At 50.2% G+C, this 24,406-nt stretch overlaps 1 long non-coding RNA gene across 5 annotated transcripts in view; it reads right to left on the reverse strand.

Moving 5' to 3' along the window:
* Positions 1–24,406, reverse strand: part of LOC121484375 — a 51,471-nt gene that overhangs the window by 18,284 nt on the left and 8,781 nt on the right. For 2 of the 5 annotated variants that reach the window (XR_005986014.1, XR_005986010.1), the window contains 7 exons: positions 23,998–24,132; positions 20,209–20,459; positions 14,271–14,447; positions 13,644–13,783; positions 11,577–11,650; positions 8,709–8,837; positions 974–1,230 (listed from right to left, as the gene is read on the reverse strand). This is a non-coding gene — a long non-coding RNA (uncharacterized LOC121484375). Of the gene's footprint in view, positions 1–973; positions 1,231–8,708; positions 8,838–11,576; positions 11,651–13,643; positions 13,784–14,270; positions 15,018–20,208; positions 20,460–23,997; positions 24,133–24,406 lie in introns of all 5 variants that reach the window. The other 3 variants (XR_005986012.1, XR_005986011.1, XR_005986013.1) reach the window with 3 other exon arrangements.

The following is a 24,406-nucleotide window of genomic DNA, read 5'->3' on the forward strand; positions in this document are numbered from 1 at the left end:
CAAGTGTTGGCGAGGATGTGGAGAAAAAGGAACCCCGGTGCCCTGCTGGTGGGAATGCAAACTGCTGCAGCCACGTGGAAAACAGTATGGATGGAGGTTCCTCAAAAAGTTAAAAATAAAATTACTATATAATCCAGCAATCATACTACTAAGTATTTATCCCCAAAATACAAAAACACTAATTGGAAGGGATACAGGCTTCCTGAGGTTTACAGCAGCATTATCTACAATAGCCAAAGTGTACACAGATCCATGACTGGATATGGAAAATGATATATATATATATTTATATATATATATATATATATATATATACACACACACACACATATGATTATATATATAAAAATGGTGTGTATGTATATATATATATACATACACACAATGGGATATTAAATATATATTATATACACATAATGTAAATAATATATATATTATGTATATAAATATTACAAATGCATATATACATAAAATTATATACACACACACACATACACCGTGGAATATTACTCAACCATGAAATAACGAAATCTTGCCATCTGCAACAACACGGATGGAGCTAAAGACTTCAATGCAGGTGAAATAAATCAGAGTGAGACAAATACCATATGATTTCACTCATATGTGGAATTGAAGAAACAAAACAAATGGCTAAAAGAAGGTGAGAGAGAGAGAAGCCAAGAAACAAGACTCCTAACTCTAGAGAAGAAACTGCTCATTGCCAGAGGGGAGGAGGTGGGTGTTGGGTGATGGGGTGAAGGGCACATGGGTCCTGATGAGCACTGAGTAATGTACACTGCTGTCCAATCACTGTATCATACACCTGATACTAATATAATACCATATGTTAATTATACTGGAATTAAACTTAAAAAAAAATCTACTGATCTGATTGGTGATAATGGTATCTTACTGTTTTAATTTTGCATTTTTCTAATTCCTAATAAGGTTTCGTATAATTTCACATACTTACGGACCATTTGTATTCTGTGAAGTGCCTCTTACTACCTGCCCATTTTTTTTCTATCGCATCGTCTATTTCTTATTAGTTTGCAGCAGCTCTTTGTATTTTATGGCTACTGTCTTTTTTTTGTTTAATATGTTGCAAATATCTTCTGAGTCAACAGCTTGGCTTTGGGCTTCTCTCCCTGTATCCTGTCCCTGGCAGTCTGTAAGTCAACTTCTCGCTTCATGGCTGCCATGTCTTTGCTTAGGCTGATCTTCTCCATCCTAAGATTAAAAAAAAAAAATTCTCTTACACCTTATCTTGATACTTTGATAATTTTCATAGTTCTTTAATCTCTCCAGAGTTAAATTTTATGTTTGATGAGGAGATATTTATTTTTTTATATGGGAACAAATTATACCCAAACCATATACTGAATTGTCAGTCCATATTTTCCACTGATTTAAAATATCACATTATTGGTGATAGTTCCTTATTTTCCTTCCACTGACCTTTTTGGGTATTCCTTCCCAGACACCACTTATTTTAATTTCCGTAGCTTTTCTTTCTTTTTTTTTTTCAAATGTATTTTTATTCCTAGAAGGGCAAACCTTCTCTAAGAATCTTTAAAATTTTTCTTAGCTATTTTTGTGCATTTGCTTTTCCAAACAATTTCAGAATCAGTTTGATACTGTACAGAATTCATAATTTGGGGAGTATTGGCTTTAAGATATGGAGTCTTCCCATTCAGGAACAAAAGAAGTGTCTCTGCTTATTACACCAGAATTAAGGGCCAATGGGATGAGTGTCCCACAGGAGAGATGGAGAGCCCTTTGGGAACGTGAGTTAGGAAGAGCCGTGTGCGGACAGCCGCTGGGAAGGAAGCAGGGCGGGAACAGCAGCTGAGGTGACTGGCCTTCTGGGAGGTGTATTTGCCAACAAAGGCCCTGGAGCGGTGGCTGGGACAGGGCAGCACCTGCTGGTGTACTAACTGGGGTTAATGATCCTTTAGGATGAGCACTGGGTGATATGCTATATGTTGGCAAATTGAACTCCAATTAAAAAAAAAAAGACGCTTTAGCTTTGAGGTCGGTTCTAGGTTCACAGTGAATCAGAGCGGGAAGCACAGAGATGGCCCCACTAGCCCCTGTCCCCACTGTGCACGGCCTCCCATGTGCACATCCCCTCCTGGCGTGGGACACATGTAGCACCTGCTGAACCTACAACACTCAAGCCACTGTAAGACCATCACGTGGAGTCCTCTTGCCGTCACTGCCCTAGCATCCTCCGTGCTCCCCGTTCACCCGCCCTCGTCCCCAGAGCCTGGCAACCACTGATCTTTTTACCATCTCCACGGCCCTGGCTTTTCCAGGATCAGGCAGTGTGTGGCCCTTTCAGATCGGCGCATCTGAGTCAGTGGTAAGCACCTGAGGCTCCTCCATATCTTTGCATGGCTCATCGCTCACTTGTTTTATTGCCAGTCGGTCGTCTGCTGACCAGACTCAACAGTTTACCCGTTCAACTCGCTGACGCGTGCCCTGTTTGCTTTTAGGGTTTGGTAATCCTGAGCGTCTCCGTATCATCCGTGTGCAGCTTTCTGAGCAGACAGACGTAGGTTTCTGAGTCTCTGATAAACCAAGGGGCGTGGGCTGCGTGGCACGGGGAGAATGTTCAGTCTCCTAGGGAAGGGCCCGGCCACGCCACGTCCCCAGCAGTCCACCATGTGTGAGGAGCCGCGGGGGGAGCACGTGAGCTGCACAGGACTCGGGATTGGGATCACAGGCTCTGGTGGACACCAGCCCTGAGACCAGAGACCTTGAGAAAAGGCGGCACTCAGACTTCTCGCGTCCAGGACGGCACCAGCGTCACCGACTACAGCTGGGTTCTCCTTCTGCGCTTCCATGAAAGGGGCCGAGCCTGGGACAGGAAACACGCCCTTGGATGTCACAACAATCACCGTCTTGGTTCTGCTCAAACCTGACCCTTAAGGACCTCGGTGCCTGGGGGCCTCGGAGGCACAGCAGCAAACACTGTACCGCGGAGCCTTCCTTTGGGAAAATTATTTTCTTTCTAAAAGGACATTTCTTTGGCGTGTGGGATAGACTTCACCACACTAAGAGCCTTTGGAGGACGAGGGTTTGTGGGGAGCTCATCGCCCTCAGCTGGGGCACACCCCCTTACCCCACGTAGAGGCCATGCCTGGGGAGGTCTGCTCTGGAGCCAGAGCTGGGGGGCTCCAAATTTGGGGGTTGATGGGCCTGGAGGATGTTGGATCTCCCTGCTTTGCTCGATCCAGAAGGCTCAAGGGGGCAGGCGTCCACTCAGCGTTCGCTCTGATGGAGAAAGTGATCCTGGTCATTGCTTTTTCTCTTGGAACTTTTCTAATCAGAATGGATCTTGCTGTCAGGAGGGCCAGAGGCCATCAGAAGTGAGCTATGGCGAAGGTGATTTCCTGGACAGGCAGACGCGTGGAGCCCATGCACTTGGACTTTTTTTTTTTTAGTCTAACAAGAATCAATATTTAAGATTATGCAATGTCCATACCAGCCCGAAATAGCTGCCAACCCAAGGACAAGGGTTGGATAATTTACAATGCAAGGAATCCATTCTTTTTGAGAGGGGGAAGGGAAAAAAATCAAGATTTAAGCTTTTTATCCTGGGCTGAACTTTTCTCCTCCATTCTTAATGGCACCGGACGTAAATAAACCATCCATTTTGTTTTGTACGAGAGGTCTCCACTTTGCAGAGACTCCAAGGAAACGACAGGCTGGTTTCAGATCCTCAACCTGCACGGGTCTGAGCTATAACGGCCTTGTAAACAACGCTCATTTACATGTTTCCAACTTATAATCTTGTCCTTTAGTCTGATCAAAATCTGCTCTTCTGTTCTTCTTTGCTCCTACAATCAGCAGAGAAAGCCTTTTTATTGTCAGCTACTAATGGTTCCTCTATCCCATATTTTTAATGTGAAGATTAAATATTTATAAACACCTCGTCAATAGCATCCCATAGCCGGGCCCTCCTGATGTGGGCTGCACTGGCTCACTCGGCAGCAGAGGTCACAGGTCAAGGGGCCGTGGACCTGGGCTGTTGCTACAGGGCGGGGCTTGTTCCTCAAAGACCCTGCCTCCTGGCCAGGGTAAGTTTCCTTTGTCCGCCAAGCCAGGAGGCCCTGGCCTCTGCCACCCTAGAGCTGACCTGCCAGGTCACCTGCCTGGACACGATCCAGCTCGGGCTGTCCCTGGTGGAAGCCGAGAGGCACCAGCACTTTCCCACCACCCGGTAGTGCAGGGCGGATGGGATTTGAGCAAAGAACCAACCTGGCTGGGAGTGGGGTGGGCAGGACACTTCCCGCCTCTCCAGGGGCGCAGGGAGGACCACACTGGTTCCTGAGGGCAAGGGGCTGGAGCCCGACCACTGGCACGAGACTGTGTCCATCCCCCCTCCACCTGCTCCTCTCCTCATCTCTCGGCTCCTCCAGAGTCGGCGTTGATGCTGACGCTGTGAGTCATCTCCGCCCCGCAGACAGGTGGCTTGCTCTTCACTGACCTCTGGCTGAGAAGGGGCAGCTGGCTCTGAGGTGGCAAGTGTCCATGATCTCAGGGCTGTCCAGACGGCTGCATGAGGCCCCAGAGCGGCAGGTGCACAGAGAAGGTGTCTGCGGCAGGTCTCTGCCTCCTGAAGGGGTGGCACTCTTGGTGACAGCGTGGGGCTGGGGGCTGCCGGGAGCTGGTGTGATGGGCACGGCCGGGGTGACCAGGCCAGGGCGACGGCCTGCATAGCCGGAGTGCTATGCTGGGGGTGGGGTATGGAGGGAACCCCAGGTCCTGGGTTTCAGACAGGAACGTGCGCCCTGTGTGCTTCTGAGCAGTCCGGTCACCGCGGGGGCAGGCTTCAGGGGCCAGCGTGGCAGATGGCGAGCCAGCGCAGAGGGGAGGCAGGGAGGCAGGCAGGCGGGGAGCAGAGCCAGAAGGCTGCCGCCGGGTGGACAGACGGATGGTGCAGCCACCCCAGGAGACGGAGGCGAATCCACACCAGCTGCTCCATACGCGTCAGCTTGGGGAACCCTTCGCACGAGCCTCCCAGCACCCTGGCAGGTGAGCGGGGCTCCCCCCATGCCAGCCAGAGCTCTTGATCCAGAAGCGGTGGCCAGAGAGAACGTGGATGAGGAGGTATGAAGGCCAGGAGGCAGCGGGGCAATCCGGGGCACAGCGCGCCACCCCAGGGACTCGAAACGGGGGCAGTGAGAATTGCTGGCTTTCCTCACCTGACTCTTAACAACCTGGGACGGCAGAGGCCAGCAGGCCGGGATAGAAGCCCAGGTGCGGGTGGGGCCGGGGGGCCGGGGAGGATGGGGCAGGACGGCCTGGGCGCACGTCCCCAGCTGGACACAGGAGAGCTGCGCCCTTGTGCCATTGTGAAGCCTGGAGGGGGGACAGGGGCTCGGCCTCCGCCACCAAATCACAACAGAACACCCGTCCAAACATCCGGGTCACGCCGGGGAGTCCCGCATCCACCCACTGCTGGTGGCCTGGCGGCAAGAGGGCAGAGACAGCCTCGCCCATGCCTCTGCCTTGAACTCCCCTCCGCGCCGTGCCAAGTGCAGAAAGGAGCCAAGTCCATCTCTGCTCCCCACGGAGCCGCCCACCGGGGAAGGGCCCAGAATTCGGCCTGTCCTTGGGCTGCTCGTCGTGGGGACGGGCAGCCTCCTCGCCCCACCAGCCCAAGACGCAGAGCCGGGCCGGTGCAGGCAGGGCCCCAGGAGCTCCGCCCGGCTCAGCCCCCCAAGTGGGGAGCCGGCCATGTGCCTGCCCCCCACCCCTGCGCATCGTGAGGCTCCGTGGGCTGAACAACGTCCACACGAGAGCTTTGGAAACTGTAAAGTGCTGCCCAAGCATAAAGGCTATCCTTGGTTCCAGGCATGAATGGTGCTGGGAGCTTCCTCGAGCACCTGGATTGGGGTGGTCACGGCCCTTCCTCAGGACGGGCCAGACGACACCCACACGGAGCGGGACCAGCACAGACCTCTCGTGAGCAGGACAGGTCTGGAATCGCAGCGAGCAGGGCTGCCGCCCCAGCACAGCGCAACTCCGCGAGGGCAGGACCCCTCCTGGGTCTCTCATGGGGACGCCCCGCCAGCAAGGGGAGGACACGAGGGCGCAGCCCGCATCGTAAGTCTCCACGCCTCCGACGGGACGGCGAGGGGGCCAGAGCACGGCCAACGTGACACGCTGAGGGAGCGGCATCGGTCATCATCGAGACACAACTGCCGGCCGTCCCCGGGGAGTCACAAAACGAGCCGAGCAGCCTGGGAGCACATGCGCCCCCGGTGGGCCTGGCTCGGGGGACGGCCGGCTCCCGTAACCGCCGCAATGATGATGAATACGTATTGATTTCTGCAGGGCCTCTCCGGAGCCCCGGAGCACTCCATGCACTTATTGGAAAGTGCCTGAAACCAAATTGAAGACAGGCCCAATGAGGAGAATCAATCCAAACGCTAAGGGCATCTGAGGGCTTCGGAGCAAATGGGGAGAGACAACAGGTACTCAGCCGCCCCCACTTCCAGACGCTTAAGGAAGACACTTTGCCCCTCTCCGCTCAATAGCCTGCTGTTGCCTTAGCTGGAAAACTGAAATTTAGAGGTCAGGGTGCGCACACGGAGGGTGGGCGCGCTTGGTTTCAGGGAAGGACTCAGCGGCCTGCAGATTCGCCTGCCCGGGCGCCCCCGCCCTGGCCTGGCACTGCCGGGGTGCCCGGGGCCTGCTGGGGGACCCCTCCTCCACACCCACTGAAACCACTTTCTGCAAACAAAACCACTTTCTAACAACTTTCTCCTTGGAAATAATTTCAAACTAACAGGAAAGCTGGCAGAAGAGTGTAGACAATGCCCCACACTTCTTCCCCCCGGGGTCCCGGCCGCCAACAGCATCATTACTGACCTGCCTGCCCACGGCTGTTTCCCCAACTGCTTGGGAGGACGCTGAACCCACCCTGGCTCTTGGTCCCCAGGTACTTCTGCGGGTGCTTCTCGGGGCTGGAGCGCTTCTCAGGTGGACCTGCCAGCTCGCAGCCTCCGTGAGCGTCGCTCTGACACGGGGTCTCCTTCGCCCGTATGTCCCGTCCCACGTAGCACCTTCCCTTCCGCTGCAGGGTCTGGTCTAGGGCAGGGGCTGCCCTTGGGTGCCGTGTTCTTCAGTCTCCGCTCACCTGAACATCCCGTCTTCTCGGACACTGACAGTTTTGAAGAACGCAGGTTTTCACAGCAGCTTTCAGCCCGGGCTGCTGGGCTGGAGGAACCGATTCCATGTCCCACAGACATGGGGACCAGACCTCGCCCCAGCCCTCGCTGTGACCACGCCGTCTAGAGCCCAGGGGGTTGGGCCTGTGGCTACCCAGCTGCAGGAGCCCTCCAGGTAGGGGTGGGGAGGGCAGAGGGTGTGCACGTCTCTGGAGGGGTTTTTTGGGTCACCAGCCCCTTGGCTCATAGGGCAGCTTTCCCTTGAGGTGTGCAGGTGTCTGTGAGGCCTGTGGACCACTGTCCAGCTCGGCACTCAGTGCACCAACGCAAGGCTGAGCTGCGCCCTCAGAATCACTCATGAGCAGGGCGCCTGGGGGGCTCCGTCGGTGAAGCATCTGCCTTCAGCTCAGGTCATGATCCTGGGGCCCTGAGATTGAGACCTGCATTGGGCTCCCTGCTCAGTGGGGAGCCTGCTTCTCCCAATCTCCCCATGTGCGCACATGCGCACACATACACCCTCTCTCTCTTTCTTAAAGAAATATATATATATATATTTTTTTTTAACAAATAACATCTTTAAAAAAGATTCACTGATGAGCAAGGATGCTGAGGAGCCCATTTCATAGCCGGCGGAGAGGCAACTTAACCAAGACTGGTATTTTTTTTTTCTTTCTTTCTTTTTTTTTTTTTTATTTATTTATATATTTTTTAATTATTTTTTTTACCAAGACTGGTATTAAGTGACCTTGCTCTGTTCTTAGGATCCCCCCACCCCCACTACACCCAGAGCCCAGGAAACAGAAGCTGGTGGAGTCTAGGAAGCCCGAGTGAGCAGAGTAGACTCTGCAAACAGCTGCCTTTTTCTTACCTTGGGTAACAAGACAGAGGGGGTTCTGAAGAGAGAAACAAGAATGACGCGGGGTCAGGAGACAGAAGACATAAAGTCTAGCTGATGCAGGGCTGGCCCTGCCCTGTCTGCCTGGGCTGACCTGGCACCCTGGACACCCGGCCGAGGGCCCTGAGGGGCCCGGCACCCTGGGGTACCGGCCTCTACCTCCTGAGGAAGGCAAGAGCAGCTGTGAATGCAGAGGCCGCAGAGACTCCGGCGGGCTGGCTGCCCCCGGGCTGCCCCCATGCGCCCCGTCCAGGCCTTTCTCACAGGACGCTGCAGGACCAGGCCCCCGAAGGCCACAGCAACTCTGAACGGCCTCCTCCCTTGTGTGCTGCAGGCTCCATCTCAGGAAGGCCCCTTACAAGATGTGTTGCTATTCGATTTTCAGGAGTTCCCTTAAGCAGCAGCAAAGGGAGGGAGGACACGGGGAGGAGAGCAGGCTTGTGCTGGGAACGGGGTCCGTGGAGGGAGAAGCAAGAGTGGGCGGCGAGCTGCTAGTCTGCACAGAATGAGCACAGGCTGTGTTCCCCAAAATGCTCCCTGCCTGTGCTGCTTCGGGCATGAAGCCCCAAGCAAAAGGGGTTTGGTATTTCCTCTGCAGAACTGTATATTTGCAAGGTGCCAACCCTTACCACTCTGAGCCTCATGCAGGGAGAAGGCATCCTTTGGAAGTGACCTCTGCCCTGCACATTCTGGAACATGGTCCCAGTGCAGGCGAAGTAGGCGGAACAAGCACGATGATGTCGAAGACCCGCCAGGCCCTGAAAAGATCAATGAGCTTGAGACACACTTCGCGTGACAGGCTGTTTCCTGACTGTCACAAGCAGTCTTCCCATGCTCCTCTGCAGCGTGACTTCCCCCGACATCATCACGCAGTGGGGCCTACATCCCCGTCTCCTGAAACGAGCCACCCTGTGACTTTGACCAATAACAGAACATGGTGGATGTGAGGTTGTGCGAGTTCGTGGGCCTCTAGTGTGTGCAGCCTCTGTTCTTGCCCATTCGCTACACAGGCCCAAGGCTGCCATGTGAGGAAGCCTCTGGAGTAGTTGATGGTGGGGGGTCAGGTGGGAGAGAACACAGGTGCGCCCATCGACAGTGAGCAGCAAACACTGGACACGTGCACCAGGCTATCCGGGACCATCTGCCCCTTCGGCTGGATGGACCACATGAGTGAGGAACAGCCCAGCCCAGCCCAGCCCCAGAAACATGAGAAATCAATCATCACTGCTGGAAGTTTCTGTGGGGTGTCACCCTGCAAGAATCTAGAGCACAAAGAACTGGTTTTAGGTAGCAGGTGGGGGCTGAAAGGTACTGAGGAGATGCGCAGAGGGGGATGAGCAGTGAGGAGTGGCCGGGAGAGCCGCAGTGTGGCCTGAACCAGGTGGTGGCAGAATGAGCGGCAAGACTCTCATTGGCAGTTAACGTGGAAAATAGGAAACGTGCCTAAGCTTCTAAACACGGGTAAAAGCATTCCTAGGTAGGCTTCTGGGAGTACCAGTTAGCCGCCTACAGCTATGCAGGGTGAGACGTAGAAGACAGAGTGGAGCTAAAAAAAAACAAAAAACAAAAAACAAAAAACCCAATGGCCTCCCACTGAGAACCACCCCCCCCAAACCCAACTGGTGTCTGCAAGTGGGATTGAAAGAATATAAGTACATCAGGATTACCTACTGAGTTCAAAAAATAAATGTACTTCACATTTTCAGTTTCAACAGTCAGCTAAATATTCCTAAAGCAAGAAATGGACCCAGAGTAGAGCCTGAATCGAGAATATGACCATAAAGCCCCAGAAAGATAGGAAGCAGTGCCTCACAGACTTTCTCAACAAGGGAAAAAGGGCTCCCCAGACTCTGAGCACTGGCTCGTAGAAGCTCACAGAAGCCTGATAATACCCAAAGTAGAGGCAGGTTCGTCTTGGACAGAATGACTTTGGGGGGAATAGAGGAAATTCCAACAAGATTCCTAGGAGACCTACAATACTTCTAAGAGAATAATACTAATGAGAACACTAGCAGCTTGGACCAAAAAGGGCAAACACCAAAGGAAAAGATGCTTGTGGGCCTCCAGCTCTATCAGAATCAGATGCAGAGAGCTACTGATCTTCAAACATGGGTTCTTCGTGATGGAAAAGAAAGGACCTCCAGTGAGCAGAACAAGAGAACAATGGACAGAACAGGGAACTAGGAAATCCTTCCTGGGAGCAGAAATGGGCCTTAATCAGGAGTATCTCCTGCCTCTGCAGTTGGGGCCTCTGACAGCCTGGTCCATCTGGATCTCAGAATTGGTAAGGACCAGGGACTTCCAAGTGCCTCATGTTCCTCTTTTTTTTTGATGGGAGCAACTGGCCCCATGTTCATGCTGGCCCTGTTTGTGGGGTGATTTGGTTAGCTCAGAGATCTCTGGATTGAGGAGTCGCACCAGAGGAGGGGTGTGTGGATCTCCAGATGAACCTGATGTAGATCATGGGAACCTGGCCTCTGAGTCTGATGTCCTAACTGGGATAAGCGTTTTGGGCATCCCGAGATGGGAGAAAGACTATGGTGTGTGTAGGAAGAACACAGTTTGCAGCCAGATTGTGGAATGCGACAGATTGAACCCATGGCCATGAATTCCTTCTTCGCAGAAGGTATGTTTCTCTGCAATAAAATTTTGCCCTGTCTGCCATGTATCTCTCAACCGTATTAAATCAGGGCTGGCCTGGTGATTTTGCCTTGGGCAATAGAATGTGGCAGAAGTGATACTGCATGAATTTAGAGCCTACGACTCAGGTTGCCCTGGGACTTGTGCCTTTGCCCTCTCTGAATACTGTCCTGAGACCAGGAAGCTTGTCCAACCTACAGGAGAAGGAGCGGCCATGTGACTGAGAATGGAGGGGTCTCCGTGGAGAGCTGGTGTCGTGTGCTGAACATGTGAGTGAGGCTAATGCCCACGTCCAGTCCTGCAGGCCCTCCTGCTGAAGGCAGCCATGTGGGGGACCCAGGTGGAACCAGACGAGGAAGTAACCAGCCAACCTATGGGAAAGTGAAATAATCACTATTGTTTTATGTTACTAAATTTTGGGGCAATGTGCTATGCACGAATAGAAAACTGTAACACCTACCATTGAGCAAAGACGAACAAAAAGTAAACATGAAATATTAGTATCAGGAATGGGGGAAAAAAAAGACATTGTACATTGAGGGGGTATGTACTACTGTGAACCTCATTGTGCTTGAAATTTAATAACTTAGACAAAACAGATAAACTCCATAGAATATAGACACAATATAGAATATTAGAACTATTATATATACATATAATAGAATATATATAGAATATAGAATATTCTATAGAATATAGAACTGACACAAAATAAATAGAACATGTAAATAGCCCTCCATCACTTTTTAAAATTGCCTCTGTAAATAAAGGCCTTTTCACATAGAAAACTCCAGGTTCAAAGAGCTTCAATGGTAAATTCTACTGAGCATTTGAGGGAGAAACAAGAGGAAACTTACCACACTGTCTCAGAGAAGAAAGACACAGCTCTTCCCAACACATCTTAGGAGTCCAGCAAAAGCCTGATATCAAACTTTGATGACAATGAAAGAGGAGAAGAAAATTATAAGTCAATATCATTCTTGAGCAGAAATACAAAAATCCAACACAAAATAACAGCAAATTAAATCCAGCAAAATATAAGAAGCATAATATGTCACAACCAAGTGAGTTTATTCCAGGAATACAAAGTTACTTCAGTGTTTGAAGATTAATTGTAATTTAGTACTTAGCAGAGTAAGAAAAACACCATAGAATCATCTTACTAGAGGCAGAAAGAGCATTTGATAAAATTCAACTCATTCAACCCGCTTATGAAAATTCTCAGCAAGCAAGGAATAGAAAGGAATGTCCTCCATGAGGTAACAGGCACAGAAGCTTGTGCCTGATGTCATGCTCAGTGTCTAGATCTGGAATGATTTTCCCCTAAGAGGAGGAATATGGCAAGAATGCCTTCTTTCCACTTCTATTCCACACCAACTGGAAGTCATAGCCAGTGAAATAAGACAAGAAAAAGAAATGAAATGTATAAAAAAAATGGGAGAGGAAAAAGTTAAACTTCTCTCCACAGCCAATACTATTCTATGCAGAGAAAAATCCTAAATCTAATGGTAAACTGCTAAAACTAGTTGGTGAAGCTTTTACGGTTGTGAGATTCAAAGACAAACTAAAAATGTTAATGAGCCAAGGGTCAGGCAGTATGAGAAGCTGTCACAAGTTGGAGGGGACTACGGAGGTGTGGCAACCAAATGCCACAGGGTGTCTTGGATTGGATCCTGGAACATGAATGTTAGTGGAGAAATCTGAGTGAAGTCCCTAGTTAATAGTATTTACCACTGTTAGTTTCTTAGTTTATTTCATAAACTAAGCACATTGTAGTGCTACAACCTAAGATGCTGAGAAGCTGGGCCCATGGCATATGGGGACACTTTTTAATATGTTCACGTATCTCTCTTTTTAAAGATGTATTTATTTATTTATTTTTAATTTATTTTTATTTATTTATGAGAGAGCAAGCGAGCGAGAGAGCACGCAGGGAACGAGAGAGAATCTCAAGCAGACGCCATGGTGGGTGCATGGCCCCACGTAGGGCTCAATCCCACGACCCTGAGATCACAATCTGAGCCGAAAACAAGAGTTGGATGCCTAACTGACTGAGTCATCCCTGCAACTCTCTTTTAAGCCTAAAATTATATAGGAAGTTTAAAAACATGGAAGAGGTCAGTGGTGTCTTCTAGAGCACAGCACAAGCAATGTGGCTCTGGAGGCAGGAAGGGCAGGGCACCTCCTCTGCCAATCTGTTGTTTGTGTCTGAGAGCTGTGCCCAGGCACTCAGCTGTGAACTTCCGTCCACCAAAGACTCTGAAGCTACTTAATACCCCTTAACAAGTCTGTTATTGCCTAAAATAATAGTAATAATCACCACTAAGAAAATGTAAAGGCCAGCCAGACTGGGAGAAAATATTTCTCAGAGGAATTGCTTCTAGAATATATGAAGAACTCCTACAACTCCATATCAGGGGTGACAAATGTAAAAAATGAGAAGGAAGCAAACAGCCACATTACCGAGAAGACATAAAACAGCCAGGAAACACAAGGACGAGCTCAATACCATGAGTCATCCAGGAAATGCAGAATAAAGCAATAAAGCCACCAAGATTTCACTTCACAACCATTAGGGGTCAAATTAAACACGGCAACAACGCTAAATGCTGTATATACTTCTGACGGGTTTGTAAAAACGGTGCAACCACTTTGGAAGACTGAATGTGTCTATAGAGATAAATATGCATCTACCCAGCAACCATATAAGATAAGCACATGCCCGCAAAGGACTTGAACGAGAATGTTCACAGCAGATTTATAAAAGCTGAAAACTCCTGTCCGTCAACAAAATAACGAATGAACAAAGAGTGGTACATTCTCACGATGGAATATTAATCCGCAATAGAAAATGAACTTTGGAGGCGGGCAACAACGTGGCTAAGTGTCAACCATGGTGCTGAGTGAAGCAGCCGGATACTAACCAGCGCACAGCGTGGGGCATGGGTGGCGTCGTCTGCCTTCGGCTCAGGTCATGATCTCAGGGTCCTGGGTTCGAGGCCCACATTGGGCTCCCTGCTCAGTAGGGGGTCTGCTTCTTCTACTTCTTTCTCCTACGTAAAATCTTAAAAAAAAAAAAAATAAACAGGGCATAATGTGTGCTCCACCCCCAGGAAGCTCATGGGAGAACCAGTCCACAGCCAGAGGCAGAGCAGAAATTCCCACGGGGCGGAGATGACTAGGAAGGGGGCAGGTGGGAAGTTTCTGAAGTGATGGAAAAAGTCTCGATCTTTTAAAAATGTTTGAATATGTACATCATACAAATACATATACTGTCATGTATGTTACATATTGTATGTCACACATTATATATGTGTGTTTGTACAGAAACAGTTGCCATTTTACGATACAGTTCAGGGGCATCAAGTACATTCACAAGGTCCTGCAACCATCACCGCGGCTCATCTCTGGAACTGCTGTTTAATCATCCCAAATGACTGAACCACACCCACACCCATGACACACTCCCTCGTCATCCCTCTCCGGCTCCTGGTCTGTCTGTGAACCTGACTGTTCCTGGCACCGTGTAAGCGGAATCCAGCCGCACTGACCTCCTGTGTCCGGCTCACTCCATAACGTCTTCAGAATTTGTCCACGTTGCAGCTGCTGCCCGAACTTGGTTCCTTTTTTCAGGCCGACTGGTATCCATGGGGTGGATGTGCCGCATTTTGTTTATTCATTCATTTGTCCATCGATGGGCATTTGAGGTTGTTTCCACCTTTTGGCCACTGTGAATAATGCTGCTATGAACATGGGTGTGCAGATATCCATAAGGAAAGTTCTGTACCTTGATTGGGTGTTAGTGACACAGGGTACACATTTTCAAAACGCATTAACTGATAGGCAGAGCCTCTGGGAACTACCCCAGGTCTCTCAGACCCTATCACCATAGGCCGTAGGTAGGGTCTCCCACCCCCGATGTACACCTGCCGACCACCCCCCTGGGGGGGCTTGGGAGGAAACCCTCTCCTCCAGCCTTGAGCTAGGGCTCCCTGCCTGCCCCTCACACCACTCAATCCAGCCCTCCACAAGTCACCTGCACACAGGGAATGGCTAGCCTTCCCAGGACACCCTGCTGCCTGGCCCCATGCACCTCACAGTACTCCAGCGTCCGTCCGGTCAGCCCCAGGGCGTCCACTCTTTGCATCTGAGGCCCTGGATGCAGCCTGTCTCACCTAGGATGGCTGTGCCTGCATTCAGTGGGAAGTAGCCTGGGCTCCCGAACCGTCCCCAGGCCTCCCCACGCAGAGAGCAGCAGGGTCTTCCAGCATTTTGGGGACGACTCTGCATTTTTCTTTCTTTTAACAAATAAACAACAGAACTGACATCAGCTTAAGACCCTCTCGCTTTCCATGAAGAAAGTTCTGCGTTGCATTAATAAAGAGAAACAGTAGGAATCATGGCAAAAATAATAAACAAGCAGCTCTGCTGGAGAGGAGGAGCTGGAGCTCTCTCTAGGGGACCTGTGCTACTCCTGAGCTAGTTCTTTGTGAAATAAGTTTGATCTGTCCTCAAAAATAATTAAAGCAGCTTATACTTCTGTGAAGACAAATGGCAGAGCAGAAACTCTGAAGGTGAACGCTCTCTCCCAGCACACGGTGCCTACCTGCTGGGGCAGCACACCCAGCTAAGCCTGCCCTTTGCTCTCCTGCCCGGGCCATCCCACAGGCTGGAAGGGGATCCCTGGTATATTCCCAGCACGTTGGCATCAGCTGTGGGCAGGCGCTGCCCTGCAGGCCCAGCATCCCTTCAGTCTGAGCTGCGGGCACAGTCCCTGGCCCTAACCCCCAGTGCCTCCCAGGCTGGCCCGTCTCCCTCATGCCAGGGGTGAGGAGCTCGGTCCCAAGCAAGAAGGCTGCCTCGCCTACAGCTGGGAACCACCAATAGGCCCCCCTCAACACCCTGTGCTTAGCAAAGTCCACACCCAGGCAGGTCACAGAAAAGGGGGGTGTTTGGACCGGTTGCCCCTCCTGCAGCGCCTGACAGGTTGTTTCCAAAGATCACAGAATCGGTGAAGAGGCTGGCTCACTGCACAGCATTCGGCCACCTGCCACCGACCCCAGTTGCTCTGGGTCTCTCTGCCCAAGGTCAAGGGACAGGGCTGCTCCCTGTCCCAGGTCCAGTTGGGAGAAGGGCTCACATCTCCAGTAGAGCGGGCTGGCCCTGGTGGCTGTGGCAGGCGCGGGTTGTCCTGAAGTTTTTCAGGTGTTTTCTAATTTCCTGGCTGTTTTTCAAAGCTCTGTTCTTTTCTCCTCATAAACTGATCTTTAAGAATGGTTGTTTGATAGGGGCGCCTGGGTGGCTCAGCTGGTTAGGCAGTCAACTCTCGGTTTCGGCTCAGGCCATGATCTCAGGGTCATGAGATGGAGCCACATGTCGGGCTCTGTGCTCAGCAGGGAGTCTGCTTGAGATGGTCTCTCTCCCTCTGCTTCTCTCCTTGCTTGCTCTAAAATAAATAAATAGGGCACCCGGGTGGCTCAGCGGTTTAGCGCCTGCCTTCAGCCCAGGGTGTGATCCTGGAGACCCGGGATCGAGTCCCACGTCGGACTCCCTGCATGGAGCCTGCTTCTCCCTCTGCCTGTGTCTCTGCCTCTCTCTCTGTCTCTCATGAATAAATAAATAAAATCTTTAAAAATAAATAAATAAATCTTTTAAAAAAATGGTGTTTGATGTACAAAGCACACAGTGTTTCACTGGTAAATTCCCTAAACAACATATCAGCATTTGGATGGATATACCAGCATTCAGAAAATGTTAAAACCTATACAAAAAGGGCAGCCCGAGTGGCTCAGTGGTTTAGTGCTGCCTTCGGCCCAGGGCGTGATCCTGGAGACCTGGGATCCAGTACCACGTCGGGCTCCCTGTAAGGAGCCTGCTTCTCCCTCTGCCTATGTCTCTGCCTCTCTTTGTGTCTCTCATGAATAAGTAAATAAATTAAAAAAAATCCTCTACAAAAAAATATTACCATCGACAATATCAAGATATTCTTACTACCAACATCATCGGGCTATCTTCAACTTACTGAACTACAGCAATGTTAGGGTTCAATCTGGAAATAGCACTACGTGAGTAAACAATCCAAGGGAAGGCCTTTTTAGTTAAAAAGTAAAATGAGTCAATACAATGGTAGGTTGTGTTAATACTGTAAGCTCACAGAACCTTTCCTGAGGTTGCAAAAAGGAACATATGGTGCCCATTTAAAATTCACCAATTACATAGAAGAGGTCAAGGATGAAACCATTTACCGAAGTCAGAAACCTGGTAGGCAGGGGGCGGGCAGGGGGCGGGCCCAGAGCGGAGCGGGGCTGCAGGCAGGCGCCCCCCCAGCCTTCTCGAGCACGTGGTCCCAGCGGGCCCCAAGCACGACTGGCCAGATCCACACCACCCCCGGCTAATGACTGAGGTGTCTCGGGGGGAGTGACTGGCACAGCGGGAAGGGAGGGACGACAGTCTCCGGCCTGACCGACCCACCGGCACCCTCTGCCGCTGATAGCACCACTCTGGTGGTGACCCCTGCAGCCCACCTTTCCCCCATTTTTCTTGCCAGATTATTTTGAGGGGTGGGAAATTGAAAGATGTATTTATTTTTAAGCTGATTTTATTTTTTTTCAGCATCATCTTTACAGGCATATAGAGTATTTTTCCTTAAAAAGGACCTAGAAGGTCCTGGAAGCTCCCTGCCCCTCTTCCTCTCTATAGCTGGTGACTCTTGGTCACGTTTGCAGCCTTGCACTCACCACCCCGCTTAACAAACGCAGGGGAGAGATTGCTACTGCCTCTGAGAGAGAGGTCAGGAAACACCGAGGTTTAAAAAAATCTTTAAGAAGATTACCTCCCAAATCATTTCCAGACACCACCTCGGTTCGGAGGTTCCTGGCAAAGGAGAGCGACCGTTCCCCAACCGGAGGACACGCTCAGAGATGAAAACCCAAAGACACTCAGCTCAGCTCACCAGATATAAAACAGTGACTTTGAGAATAAAAACATTTTGCAACAAGCACATTAAGTTTTGAATTTAAAATGAGACCTGATTAGAATGTTTGATCTTGCATCTTTTTATGCTACAAGTCAATGTTTTCTTATGGACAATTTCAAGCGTCTATAAAGTGAGCAGAATAGCACGACAAGCCCCATTCACCTATGATCCGGCTTCCACATCCATCACCTACACCCCCTTCTCCCCACGACTTCCCTCTCAGGTAAAAGGTACATACTTTGAGACACACAAATCTTAACTGTACATGGTTGACGAGCGATACATTCATTAACCTGCATCCTCATGAAGATACAGACTTTTCACCACCCCATGAAGCTCTGTCCTGCCCCTTCCCAGGTAAACCCACCCGCTCCAGGAAACCAGCCTTGTGGATTGTTTTTCTATCACCCACCGACACGGTAGGCTCATTTTTATTGCTGAGTGATATCCCATTGTATGGCCACACTACACACTCATCCTTTCTTTTCATCCATTCCCTTGTTGGGTGCTTTTTAGGTTGTTTCTGATTTCTGGTTATTATGAATATACCTGCTAAAATCTCCCAGCATTCTTTCCTTTTTTTTCAAGATTATTCTGACCCCTTAAGTTTCTTTGTACTTCCAGACACGATTTTAAAAACAGTCAACTTCTATAAAAGTCTACCGGGGTTATAATTGGAATAGCTTTGAATTTTTCGATCAATTTTTGGAGAATTGACACCTTAACCATACGGGTTTTCCAATCCAGAAACAAAGGATATTCATTTAGGCCTCTACTTTCACTAAGAGAGATTTTGTGGTTCTCAAGGAAAGAGGACTTGCATGCCATTCATTAAATCTAAGTGTTTTGTTTTTGATGTTATTATGAATAGTATGGCTTTTGAGTTTTCCAGTTGTTTCCATATTTGTTGCTAATTTATAGAAATACCATTGATTTTTGCATATTGGCCTTATATCGGTGACCTTGCTAACTCCACATTTTTACAGTTTCTACTTGTTGATTCATTGGGATTTCCTATGTATACATTCAAGCTATCTGCCCACAGGGGTAGTTTTACTTCTTTCCGATCTTTATGAATTTGGTTTTCCTTGTTTCACTGCACAGGCTGGCATTTAAGATAAACATTGAATAGCAATAGAGCAGATGTATTGCCTCGCTCCTCATCTTAGGAGGGAAAACATTTAACATTTCACCTTTAAACAGTGAACTGTGTACTCTTCATAGACGATTTTCATCAGATTGAGAAATCTTTTTATTCCTTCCTTGCATGTTGATTTTTTTTTCAAGTGATTTTTCTGCGTCTCCTGAGCTGATCTCTTCTGTTGTTTCCTTTTATTCTGTCAATAATGCAAAGCATACCGATTTCTGACACTAAACCAACCTTGCATTCCGGAGAGTTTGTCACTGCTTGGTTTTCATTGCTACTATTTTCTGAGAAAAATTTTTTGCACCTATGTTCACAAAAGGTGTTGGTTTATAAGTATTTTTCTTATACTCTTTTTCAGGTTTTAGCGTAAGGATTATTAATACTCAAAACTGCTTTATTAAAATCTTTACTACATGTGGCTTCGCTGTAAAGATAGTCCCTCCCCCCCCACCCTTGCTGTGGGAAAACTGCTACAACAGTCAACAGGGTCAGGGAGAGCCGGGCGACAGCAAGCCACCCAGGAGCAGAGCGAGCTGGGGAGGTCTGCGGGCTATCACCCATCTTCTGGCCCCCCGGTCTGCAAGGAGCCTCACTCTTTCATGCTCTGGGCTCCTAAGAGGGCTGTGCTTTGCCTGACCTCCTGCCACCTGCCACATGGGCCCTCGCAGCAGAGGCTGCAGAAGCAGGAGCACTGGAACCCACGCTGTAAACAGCTGAGCAGAATCAATAGGGGACTGAAATCACACAGCAGCTTAGCATCTTTCCCTGGAGATGATGTGGGCGGGTTCTAGGTTGTCGTAATGTCTGAGTGTTGGAAAAAAAGCACAAGTGTTTCAAGTACTTGGGTCTCTCCGTTGAATCAGGGTGACCAACTCCACATGAGCAGATGCAGCCCTTAGATGGACGGTGGGGTCATTCATTCTGGAGGCGAGGGGCGTCTCTGGAGACGGGCAGATTTCATCACCTGCTGAACGCCACTCCCTGCTCTACCTCCACAGCACTCTGTGATTTGAAACAATTTCACTTTCCTCTTTGGACTTTCTCCACTAGAATTAAACCCCATGGGGCAGGGACACACCTGTCCTGCTCAGTTACTTCCTGAGAGCCTAGAAGAGTGCCCGGCCCACGGTGGATGCTCAAGCCCTCGTTGGAAGAATGAATGAATGAACTGGTGTATAAGATAGTAACTGCTGAGTCCTGTGGACGGATGTGCCTTTGAAAAGTGCCCAGTTCAATTCCCTTGGGGAAAGCCTTGAATGAGTCCACTGACAGGGGCTGACTCGAGCTCCCCCCACTGCTAGAATCTTGGCATGTTTTAAATGCAGACCTCAGTTTTCCTGCGGTATATGGGTGGAAGAGTCCTCACCTTGCAGCCCTGGAGGATTGAGGACACATGTCAAAGCGCTGGCACAGTTCTACGCAGGCGTGACGTGTTGCAATGATTTTAACACAGACTGTCCAGCAAGACGACGTGGTTGGGCCAGGACCCCGTGGTCACAGAAAAGGCTGCTTGCTGCCCCAGGTGGGACTTTTGTTGTTTTTCCATTGAAAATGATCACACAGTTGGAATGCATTTTTAAAAGGCTCCTTCTCTATAGAAGTTTTAATAGGAGATATCTAGGAGAAAAAAACATTTCTTTTGGAGTACTCGTTAATTGATATTAAAGCTTATGAAAGGAATTACAACACAAGTCTGACAGTTGACAGGAATTGGGAAATTTACTTCTATTTTAATGCTGAAATGTAGTTCACACTGAATTCCTCCTCCTGGGTGAAATATCCTTCCCTCAATTTTTACAGGACTTTGTAATAAGGGCAGTTGTATGTGCTCATCAAAAATAGAAAGCGGCTGATGGAGTGGACATGTTCAGTGTAAATATTTAGTACAGGCGTTGGCGGCTTTTAAATTTGCATCTTGAGCTGAATGTATCTGCTGATTTTCCCATCTGCTAATATTTCCCCATCTGCTAAATACCTGCTACCAGGGGAAGAGGAGGCCTTTGTCATCCCTCTGCTTCACCTCCATGTCCCCTTCACCCGAACCTGGAAGCAGCACCGGTGTCCCGACGAGCAGACGACAGACATGCACGGACCCGCTCTGCCCGCGGACAACAGCCCAGCCCAGGAGCCCCATCGGAGGGAACTCTGGGGTTTGCCTCTCCAGGGCCACTCCCGGCGTCGCTCCAGCCGTGTGGAGCACAGAGTCCGGGGAGCAGCAGCTGCTCCGGGACACAAGGCCAGCCCTGGAGGAGAGGTGTGTCTGCGGAACATCCACCTCGGACAGCATGGCGAGGTGGCGAGGATGGCACGCCACTGACACAAGGGGCCAAGAGACACCCAGAATGGGGAGCACTGGCTGCAAGAAGCCAGCAGGAAAACCAGGCCCAGACTGCATCCCTGCAGTCTCATCTAGCCTGGACCCTCCCTTCCCAGGGCCAGAAGGTTCTGGATGTGTCTTTGGTGCCCGGGAAAGGGCTGGAGCCTCAGCACGGAGCTCAGCGTCTCCACCCCCAGCCCCTGCACCATCTTGACTATGGGGAGGAGGGTTGCGTGGACCATGACCGTGGTTCGGGCACCCTGGGGCTTGAGCCCTAACACACACACTCCCTCTCTCCCCAAGTGATGCAGGTGAGCTCGCCAGCCTGCCTCCTCGGTGTCTATCATTTACCCCCCAACAGACTTCCCCTTTTTCCTCTTTAGACCCCAAGAAGCCGGAGAGCTCCAGCTGCTCAGCTCTGGCGGGGGGGGGGGGGGCCCTAGAACGGTCTGAGGGAGAAGGAAGCTGTGGTGTGGCTGCTGCCCCCACGGACAGGCCAACACCCCAGCGTCCACACATCGCGACACAGACCGGGGACAGAATGAAACGGCCCCAAAGAGCAAGAGTTCCATTTTATGCTTAAAATCAAGTCTGTCCCAGGAGGTCCCAACTGTGTAGACACTTGATTGATGGCGGCAAATAATGATTCTCAGTTTTGCTGGGAGCTTGCCTTCGTCGAAAGCCAGAGATGAATAAAATATACGAGAGCACATCAAATATAGTGCAAGGACAACATATACAAACAGTACATTAAGCATTATGGAAGACGATAAAGAGCTGGAAAAACAGATCCGAGTTAGCAGATGGGCTCCGATTCCGGGTCTGTCCGCGGAAATGGGGAGCGGAGGCACGGACTGCGCGGGGCCCTTCGGTCCTGGGAATAGTTCATTAGGTGGAAAAGCTGAACAGATTAATTTCCACCACCTCTCCCCTGCTAAATTCCCAGCTCCCGGGGAGGTGCTCGGCCACCGCAGCCCCTGCCCGCCAGGCCCCGGGCTTCCCTCCGCAGAGTGCAGTGTCAACAAAAATGCTACAGTGACATTTCTCTCCTGCTCTCAATTACATGTAGGCTTTTCACTGCCAGTATAAAATACATATTGTGCTCCAGCGAGATCCATTGTACCGGGGTCAGCGGGAACTCATTGTCCTTTTTGCTTTAGAACAAGACAATACTGACATCTGTAAGATTTGCTGTAAATAATCCGAGGGCTATAGGTACAGAGCAGTGGGCGAGGGGAAAGAGGGAGGGAAGGAGGTGCGGAGGGAGAGCAAGATGCTGAGCCGAGGACCGGATCTGAAGCCACCCGGAGACCCAGGCTTGTCTAGGGGAGGCCGCACTCTACGGTCGGCATCGTTTAGGGGGAGAGCGAGTATGTGGCAAGCGCTACGGGACGACTCGGGCAGAGACACCGAGTGCGGGCAGCCTTTGCCGCCGGGGCGGAATTCATCCCTGAGCGGCAGAGGCCCGGGCAGGGCTGGCTGTGCCCGTCCTCAGGCAGAGCCGCGAGCCCGGGAGCCACGCGTGGCCTTGAATCCCAGCAACGCGGGTGGCGGGAGCAGAGGATGGTGATGAAGTGCCATGGAGCCACTTCCCGGGCAGTTCAAATCAGTAAGCTAGGACTGGGTGGGGTCAAGTGGCACAAAGACTCGGGAAGCACGGGGGCCTACTGGGGGCCTACTGGGGGCCTCCGGAGTCGGTGTGCTGGGAAATCAAAAGCGTGTTTGATAACCAGAGAGCAGCTCTTTGCCAAAGGAGAGCTTTGTCATGGAAAAGAAAGTTTGGCGACAGGCAGGGATGACAAAGGGCTACAAGGGCCGGGGGATGGTCCAGCCAAGCTTCCAGGCAGGCCCGCAGCCCCCGCGCCGCTCCGTGTTGGCCCGCATGGGAGGCGCACCTGTGCACCCATGGGAGCCCATGCACCCTGGGACCCCGCGTGTGTGCGTGGCTGCATGCAAGCAGCTGTACACGCATGTGCGTCCCGAGAGCTTGGAGGTGGAGCAGATGGCTGGGGCCAGGGCGGCTTGCTCAGTGACCGGCGCTGCTTCTCTGGCTGTGTGTGTGTGTGTGGGGGGGACCGCGGGGCGCCCCCGAGTCGCCGGCAGCTCCGAGGGCGCTGCGGCGAATTCCTCTGCGCTCAGGACTTTTAACCTTCAAGACGAAATCTCTTCAGCCTGTGCCTTTTTTCCCTTTGGTCACATCCAGAAAAGTGAGCATGTGATTCCAATTTGAAATTAAAAGTCATGTCTGAATAACAGAACTGCATTCTCATTTCCTAATACCCTGGTTTTTACTACTTTGCATTCAACTGTGAAAAGTCTTTTAAAAACTCGGAACAGCAGTAAAACTTGAATGAATGTTTGACCCATTATTGCATAGCGGGTGCGCCTTCCAAGTAGGAGAGACTGCCAAGTTCTCCCCACCTAATATTTCCACTTTAATTGTGCCACTTGAGAAATTTACGTGCCTCAAAATATGGCATGAATCTTACGCTTATTGCAGTATCATTAGCAGCAACATTTAAGCAACATCTGTGTGCTATAGAACTAATTGAAGTAGCAGAAGTGGCAGCTGTAAATCCACAGGAAGATGGCAGTTTGTACCCAGCACTGCTGAGTTAGCTAGTAACTGTCAGCCTGTTCCTGCAATCTGGTCTCGAGCACCACGGTACAGGCACACAATGTCCAAAAAAATACAGCGAGTAGGCTAATGATCCTATTAACCACTTTGCTGCACCAATTTGGCTGTTTTTCCAGTTTCCTTGTTGAATTTCATTATAAATTTCTCCATTCCTGTAAAAAGTCCAGTGTGTGAGACGCGTCTGACTTTAAACTACTTACCTGAGCCGAGAAACGCCGGGCTGGCCAGACCAAACGGAGGATTGATTTTTTTTTTTTTTTTTTGTTATTTAATCATTCTGGCTCCCCATCACTCCTTTCGATCGCTTAAAAATTTTTCTTTTATCACACGCGTCTCTGTAAAAAAAAAAAAAAAAAAGAAAACAACTTTAAGATCCCTAGTCATGTTGATATTTAAAGCAATGGCATTTTCTTCCCATGGACATAACATTTTCAATAATCAATACAAGATGGCAACCATAATTTATGACCGGTAGGGGGAGGAGGGCAGGGCAAGCGCGCGGTGTAAAGGGATCAGGCTGTCCGAGGGACTCGGGGGTCTGGGCTCCCCGTCGGCTCGCCAGGTTGACACACCAGGGCCGATGACTGACAGCCCGGCCACACGCTGGTT

This window comes from Vulpes lagopus, chromosome 2 (assembly GCF_018345385.1).
Source record: "Vulpes lagopus strain Blue_001 chromosome 2, ASM1834538v1, whole genome shotgun sequence".
NCBI classification, from domain to species: Eukaryota; Metazoa; Chordata; class Mammalia; order Carnivora; family Canidae; genus Vulpes; species Vulpes lagopus.